The following is an 8,750-nucleotide window of genomic DNA, read 5'->3' as shown; positions in this document are numbered from 1 at the left end:
AGCCAAGTATCACTAAACTTCAAGCCTTTGCTTGGAAGTTGAAAGCGCCAAGGAAGATGTGCCATCTTATATGGCAATTGATCACGGGTCAGGTAGCAGTAACGAGGAATCTAGTAAGGCGTAATATGAGGTGCGATAATTATTGCCCAAGGTGTGGGGAAATAGAGGAATCTGTAACTCATGCAATATTTGAATGTCCTCCAGCCTTGCAAGTATGGTCTTTATCGGTAACTCCTACAAGTCCAGGTATATTCCCAGTGGCGAGCGTCTACACAAACATGGACTATCTTTTCTGGAGGAAAAATAATATCATTGTACCAGACCAAGACAGGGATCCTTATCCCTAGATAATATGGTATATTTGGAAGGCTCGCAATGATAAGCTTTTCAGGGGTATAGATAGAGACCCTTTGGAACTCGTTCGATACGCAGAGAGTGAATGCCAAGCCTGGTTTAACGCAAATGAGATGATACCGCCACAAGTCCGGGACAACAATAATGATGTAAACTAAGTCTTAAGCTTGGGTAATATCTGCTTGCTAGATGGATCTTGGATAGCTTCTGATCGCTTTAGTGGATGTGGATGGGTCTAGATGGATAGTAGGGAGGACATACAACTTATGGGAACACGAAACTTTACTCGATGTGAATCAGCGTTGCATTCGGAGGTAGAAGCGCTGCGATGGGCGATGGAGAACATGCTTCAACACTCGCCGTGCCAGAGCTTTGGAACGGGCTGCAAAGAGCTGATCGCAATGATAAATGAACCCCAGAAGTGGCCAAGATTTGCGACAGTGCTGGAGAAGATAGAGACGCTGCAGATTTGTTTTCCGGATTTCAAAATCACCCATGTACCACCTCTGTGCAATCAGTTTCCTGATTTTTTAGCTAAGACTGCTAGGAGCTTTCATAGGGAGCTACTTTTCATTGGTTGTTCTATTCCGATCTGGTTACCCAGACCACCTCGAGCTTGAGTAATAGAATGGCCGTTTGACGTCAAAAAAAAAAAAAAAAAACAAATGCTAATTTTGCAATTTTGGTGCTTAATCCACGATAAAAAAAGACTCAAAGTTCCCCAAAGACATATAGGATGTTAAACCCGGATGAATTTCAGTTATGCACTTACTCCCATACCTTATTTAAGGTCTATGGTTTGGGCTATAAGACCACCCATTGTAATTTAGTGCACGTAGATCATGATGTTCCCAGATACAAAGATACCCTAGTTTTGCTTAAGTATAGTACATTTACTGGGTAAAGCCCGTTAACTTATTCGGTTATTCCGGAGCTCACATAGCATAATTTTTACTCACTGGTACTGTCATGATAGTCCCCCTGGACTGCGCATACCCACGCTCAAACTCCCTCCCCGCTCCCAAATTTTTACTCTCATCGACAATCCCCACAAACTTATACTTTTCACCAATTCTCCACCTAAATTAAATAATCCAACCTTCTTTTTTTTTGGACAACCTTATTCCCACAAAACTAATAAAATCAGTATAATCACGTTTCATCCCTTCTAATAGCGTTTAAAAACTGAAATTACCCATAATCATAATCGGAGTTCATTAAATCCGACCCTGACCCGTCACTGATGTTAAACCTATTCCTCACGTCTTTGAATTGTATCTTGTTCTTCTCCTTACCAAATTATCTTCTCAAATAATAATATAAAATATCATTTTCATATTTAATCGCAGAAAAATGATTCTATCAAAGATACAATTGCAGAATTATGAGTATTAAATTATTGATTTAATAAGTGATTTTACCATTGGAGACGATCAGAATATGAATGATGGTAAAGTGAAAAATGTGACAAATGACTCGGGAGAAATCTAACAATATTAAAAGGAGGATATCCTCAAATTCTAGCTATGCCACATTGGTTAAGAAAATCAACCTATTAGAAGCTTCCAAATCGCCACGTCATTTCATCTTTCATTCGATAGAGACCATTCATATGGGCTTTGAATTGGCCCATTTCAAACTCATCTCTCCCAGACCTCAGGTTCATTGCAATTGATAGTATACGACTCTTCTCCTTCGTTTTCACCGTTTCGTCTTTTCAAGATTCTGCAGTTCACCGTTATCAACCCACTCTACAACATTCAATTATGTTTTTATTCCTTTCTTCATGATTTCGTTTCACCTTCTTTGTTTCTCCTCCTATATAAATTTCTTCATCTAATCTTTCACCCAAGCAAAATTTACAACCTCCACAAAAGAAGACAAAGCTTTGATATTTTAAATCCACCGCAAAGTTTCCTTTTACTCTATATTTTAAGATTTTTATTGGATATATATAGGGAGCTGATGGTTTTGAAATCGTTCACAAGCTCGATCTATGTCCGTTGGTAGTTTTAGAACAAGTAGAGCTGTTGAAGTTCTTGCTGTGGTGATATGAGGCTCCTCCTCCAACACTTCTTAATCCCACCATCTCCGCCCCCTACCAAACGCAATTATTGTGTAAAGGTATAAATTCTTTTTGAATTTAGAGATAACCTTCTGGGTTTTTATTTCCATAATTTGGTTCTAGATTAATTCTGCAAAGTTGCCACCTTTGGGCTATACAGTTTACAAATCATGGTTCTGTGGTTCCTTCTTTTAATTGTTTTCAGATTCTTCGAACATAATATGATGACTTGGAGTCGGTTTCGTCCCAAAAGGTTCGAGCTTTTTTTACCAGTTAATATAAATAGCTGTAAAGATCATGAGACGTGTTAACTCTGAACTAGTAAAAATCATATTACATTAAAAATTTCTTGCTTTAATTATGAGTCTATGAACAAGTTTTGTCTTTTACCATATATATTGGAGTTCCCATGATACAAAGATATTTTTATGCTTGGTTAATTCTATTTAAAATCTGAATGTTTTCATGTTTTAGCTGCAAGTTTGACCATAAGTTTCTTTTCAACAGATGGTGTTTAAAGGAGTACGTCAGCTAAAAAACTGGTAGTGAACTCTGTAACTGACTAACTGGGGAGGTAGCAGCAGAGACATAAGCCATAAGGTACCAGTTCCTAGGCGTGACCTAAATTAATATCTTCTTTGAATAATTCAGTAAGTCACTTTAAGTGGCAGAAATGTAAAGAAAAGTTGATGATGTGGATCCCAAGTTCAAAATTGCATTCTCGTGCCGTGTAGGATGTATTGATGAAGGGCAGTTCAAGAGGCCTTAGAGAAAATCACAACACAGCATATGCAGCTAAGCGGGGCTAAGGTAAAAACAATTTTGTTCAATATACACTAACGTTCAGATATATATTTCAGGTGGCGAGAAATACAAACATCCTTCACCAAAACTGATGGCACATAATCTTTTGAGGAAAAGAACAGCGTACAAAAGTCTGTTTCAGCGACTTGGTATAAGTACAATGAACGAAAAAAACTTTCCTATCATTAATTTGACTGAGAGAATTCTTTTGTAAACCCCGCTTGAATGGATCGTTACTCAGTTTTGTTGTTGTTGCAGTCACTGAAGTTCTTTGCTTACCAGAGAAAGTACCATTGAAGATATGAAGGAGTTTGGTAGATCTTCAAGACTCCGCTTTTGAGTAATGTTGATGCAAATTACGTTCTTTAGCTGGATCACATTATTTTTTATTTACTGTGGTACTATATGAATTACTCAAATGAGAAGCTTGGCAAGTATCGTCGGTCGCCTAGATCTACCTTGAAGTACTGGAGCAGCAACGATAGTTGCAACACCGAGGACGAGAATGACGAGGGAGTATAGAATAACTTTATCCAAACTATTTTTGAACTCTCTGTTTTTCATATTTTTTTATATAATGAATAATGAGTTGTGAAATTGAGGCACTCTCCTTCCAAGCATGTGTTGCGTTTTCGTAATTTAAAAGTTGGGTTTTAAATTTTTAATACAAAGTAAGACTTATGTTTGTTATTTTGATCAGCACCTTTTACATTATTTTATTTTCGTGTCTTTTCATTTGTTGTCGACGTTTGGATGAATAAAGAGGCGAGCAGGCCATTAACTTGGATCACACTACAACAATATTGATCTCGAAGTTTAGACCCTTCTCATACCATACAAACGCGAGTTCCTTATTAGACATCTCCCTGCTCTCTTTTTTCTGCTAAAATGTTTAAGGGAAAAATTAATTTTCCCGTTCTTGGGCGCTCACATTATCTTCAAAGACTTTAGATTCCTCTCAATTGTGCACCCTGCTTTACCAAAACTCTGACCTCTTTTACAAGTCAACAAGTCATCATGGGACATCATACATCTAATCCTATATATACACAAAGAAAAGTTCAAATAGCATATTTAATAATGTGTACATTTAAAGAAAACTTTATATATAAAGCTATCATTAATTTTCATTCATATATATGAAGTAAAAGTATCATCAAACTCATATCTAACTTAAACAAATTCAAATTTTAAATTGGATAGTATACTACTGATATTAGAATAGAAAAATCTTTTTCTTTAATAATATTACGTATAAAAATAGAATTGAGGATTGCTGCTAACTAAACAAATAAAACAAACTAGATCTCGATCCACGCAACCGCGCGGGTTTTTGTTTTCATTATTTTTATATAAACATTTTGTTTTCAATTCTAAATTGGTATATATTATAATATATATGTGTCTATCAATTTTTAAAACATGATAAATTTACGGTATATTTTTTTCATTGAATAGATTGTTTCAAACTTTCACATGTATTTGTATCTTATTCAATATATATATTTTCGGATTATTATTTCATTATTAAAGATTAATCATTGTTAGATAATCTGATTTTTGTTATTTAAAAAAATCTTTATAATTTTAAAAGTTAGCATCGACAAATATTTAAATAATTAACATATGGATGTATAATATTACAACATTAAATTATATCTATTTAATTTATACTATCTATAAATCCAATGAATCATCTATTGTTTAAATTCAATTATTGATAGCCCAATAAAAATTTCTGGTAGGCCCAAAACTTAAATGATAAAATTAGAGATTAAATGTAACATGACTTTCTAGGAATAGGTCCATTAGGTTCATTTTTTTAAAAATCATACATGAATCAAAGCTATGACTTCTGTTTTAATATATAAGATAGAACCATTGATCAGTTTTACGGAAATTTACATATATATTTCAAAAAATGAAGCCTTACAAGTACAACCCTCCCAAACTCTCTCATTGAAGAGGAAAAGAATATGGTAACAAAATGGACAAGGCTGCAAGTTATAACTACAAACTTATTACTCTTTGCATGTATGTATTCTACTGGTTTTCAAATTCTACGTAAATGAAATTTTCCAGAAAAAGGTATAAGTTTCGTCTATTCAGCTTTCTGTTTAATTAAAATCATATAATTTTCTCTTCTAAATCTATGAATTACCGTAGAAGCCCTTTAGTCTAATAGTTTAATTAAAGATTCATTAATGCTTCTACACTCGGAGGTCAGTCCGGGGTGCAAATTATGTATATTATGGAGAAAATAGTTACAAGAGATCTTCATGATGGTCCGGGTGTACCATCGAATATGGATCTCATAGGACGGCTCAGAATGGTGTAGTCAGACGTGTATTCTCATAAGGTTGTAAAAATTTCGGCTTTAGAGTCGCCTATGTAATGTGATAGCATAATTAAAACAGAAATTAAAAAAAAAAAGACAATTATACATCCACAAGGTATAATTTGTCTATGTAATCTCAGAAAATATTTTGCATCGTTGTAATTACATAATTAACCAGACGTTCAAAAAAATCTACAAATTACTAAAGTACTAAATCTTATATATTTAAATTTATAAAAAGGACATTTACTTAAAAATGTGATTAAATAAGACACAAAAATACTAAAGATAGTAAGAAAATAATCAAGGTAACAAAGCATTTTAAGATAAAAAAACATATGACTAAATTAAATGAAATGGGAAAAAAATAAATAAATAAATATTATATTGCTTCAACATAACTAAGTAATAAAAATGTTACGTAATAATCAATACATTAATTACACTTTTTGGTAAAAAAAACTTTTATTACATTTTAGAAAATACACTTAGCTAAAGATTAAATCAATATAAGTAAAACCAAAATATAGAAAACAAACCCACGCGTAGCGTGGGTCATAACTCTAGTTTTTGCTAATAATAAATACACAAACGGTGTTATAAATTACAAACTGAAAATAGGAATAGAGAAATTACACAATGGCCCACACACCACACCACACCACGATACAGACAAAAACATTAATACAGCCATAACCACTTTTCTAGTCACCACAGAAAAATAAACAATGCTAATAAAATACAGAAGACGAACCAAAAATGAAGAAAACCCTTTACCCAACATATACTCTCTCTCCCACAATCCACTAATACTCGCGTTACTCCAAAACCATCCGACTTAACTTCTTTACTCTTTCATCATCCGTCAAATTCCCCAGCATCTCAGAACCCCTCATCGATTCTCAGTGCGATCCATCTCGCAGTCGATCATTGTGGATCAAGAACGGTTCTGGTAGGACCTGTTCACAATATGAGGATCATCAAGAGGCGGCTTATCAGGAGAAGCATGTTGATCTCACATGAGCGTCTCTCATTTCTGTAGGGGGTTTATATCCAAGCAAGAGAGCCACGGTCGTTTGGAGTTTGTGGGCGTCCTCTGGTTGGTGTTGGTGGTCGATTTGCATTTAACTCCTGAAAATAAATGCTCATTTTACACCAACTCACCAAGTGGATTAAAGAAAGGATTAAATTTTAGTTTGTGATGAAAACCTGCATCCAGGTGCCATCTATATGTCTTTCTGGTGAAGTTTCAGGTGATGTAATTGCTGGAGGTAGCGGGTGTATAAGCTTAGGAACCACCACAAGATATCTCCCCAACACCAAGATAGCCCCAGCATTGTTTGCAGTACCTGATAAGAATCATTTTCTTTTTACCACAATAATTTGTCGCCAAAAAGAGTGGTTATCAAATGCCCCTGTGCGAAACGCTCAAATCCGTCCATCACACATTCATGCGCACATACAATCAATTGAAGATCATTGTTATTGCAAAACTCCATGACACGGTCAGGCTGCAATTGCCAACTTCTTGGTAAGTAACAGAGGGAAAGGTAAAAGAAAGATTATTACTTCAAATAAGAAAAAGAGACCACTCACCCTAAAGTAAGCAGTCCAGGGCCTCTAGCATTGGGCCTTGGACCTTTTACACTGTCATTTTCCGTTGGATCGGACCTAACAGATTTCAAATTGAGATACTACTAGTCAGAAGCGGATCAAGTGAAAACGTAGAATGATATTGCATTACCATAGTAAATCCATAAGCACAATTGATCCTGCTTCCATAGTTATTGGACGTTGGATATTTTCTATCTGCTCCACATGATTTATAGACCGACCAATTCCCCCGTGCATACATATAATTTTCTTCTCAATCAATGCAGCCAGAGGTAGCCAATTGAATAAACGGTGCCACACCCAGATCCCATCACGTTCACCCTGCAAAGTAGAGCCATAACATGAGACCCTAGAAAGTGGAAACATGAGATTCACAAGGATGAGAGAGACACTTACCATTCGCTCAATACACTCTATTCGTAAACCAAAAAGGGCATTAAAATCAGCGGCTTCATGGTTTCCACGAATCAGGTGTACGTTATGTTGGTATTCAACCTGCAGTGTTGCATCAAACCCTTTCATATCAAGCGATTGTAATGCCAGAATAGAGACAGCGGCAATATGGTGCTCTTACCTTTAACGCAAGTAGAAGTATAATTGTCTCTAGGCTGTGTTGGCCCTGATCAACATAATCCCCTAAGAAGAGGTAAACGATGTATCTGAAAACCATATAAGACACAATCAGCCATGCAGACCAACAACAGTATGAGAAAGTAGTGGAACATATAGCCCTTGAGATGCTTACGATATGTCTCCAGCGGTTGATAGTGAACCATATTCATCAAAAAGGCGCATGAGATCCCCAAACTGACCATGCAAATCACCAAATATCTTTCTAAGCTGTAATACAGTAGGTTCGGTTGAGAAGATACGTTCTGCACTGTCGCAAAGATCAGCTATTTCATTGCAATCCAAGAAAAATTGGCGTTGAACTGGCGGCTTCCACCCACCCAAGAAAAAAGTCATCTCGCTAGAACCACCTAGTGGAATATGTTGGAATGAAAAACTTTATAAAGATGGAGAAAGTGTTTAAGTGTTTGAAGAGAAAAAAGTTTTGTGAAGAAGAAAGATTATATAACTTCGAAGAGGATTTTATTACTTGAAAGTTTCTTACAAACTTGGTTACTTTTTTTGGTGATGCAAAATGAGAAGAGAGTGAAGGTATTTATATCCCCCAAAGTACAAAATATCTTACATATTTTAATCTTAAATCTAGAGAATTCTACTTAAAAAATCTAGATTATTTTATCTTAATTATCTAGATAATTCTATAAGAATATCTAGAATTTTATTTTAAGGAGGTGGATGATTTTTCTAGAATTTGGGCTAAGTTTTGGATCAACACATGATTAACCCAATAATGTTTGATCCAAATCAAGTTTATTTTTCAACACCCCCTCTTAAACTTGATTTGGTTACTCCTAGCAAACTCCTCATCTTGATAAAGTCTTCTCGCTTGAGTGGCTTGGTGAAGATATCAGCTACTTGATCATTTGTCTTCACATACTCTAACTGCACATCCATCTTGGTAACACATTCTCTAATGTAGTGATAACGAGTATCGATGTGCTTACT

General features: G+C 35.2%; 1 pseudogene; it reads right to left on the bottom strand.

The window, feature by feature from the left end:
- Positions 1-6,210: 6,210 nt before the first annotated feature.
- Positions 6,211-8,750, bottom strand: part of LOC106338270 — a 32,288-nt pseudogene continuing 29,748 nt past the window's right edge.

This window comes from Brassica oleracea, chromosome C4 (genome assembly GCF_000695525.1).
Source record: "Brassica oleracea var. oleracea cultivar TO1000 chromosome C4, BOL, whole genome shotgun sequence".
Classification (NCBI taxonomy): Eukaryota; Viridiplantae; Streptophyta; class Magnoliopsida; order Brassicales; family Brassicaceae; genus Brassica; species Brassica oleracea.
The sequence above is the reverse complement of the archived record's forward strand: the minus strand, read 5'-3'. Positions and strand labels throughout refer to the sequence as shown.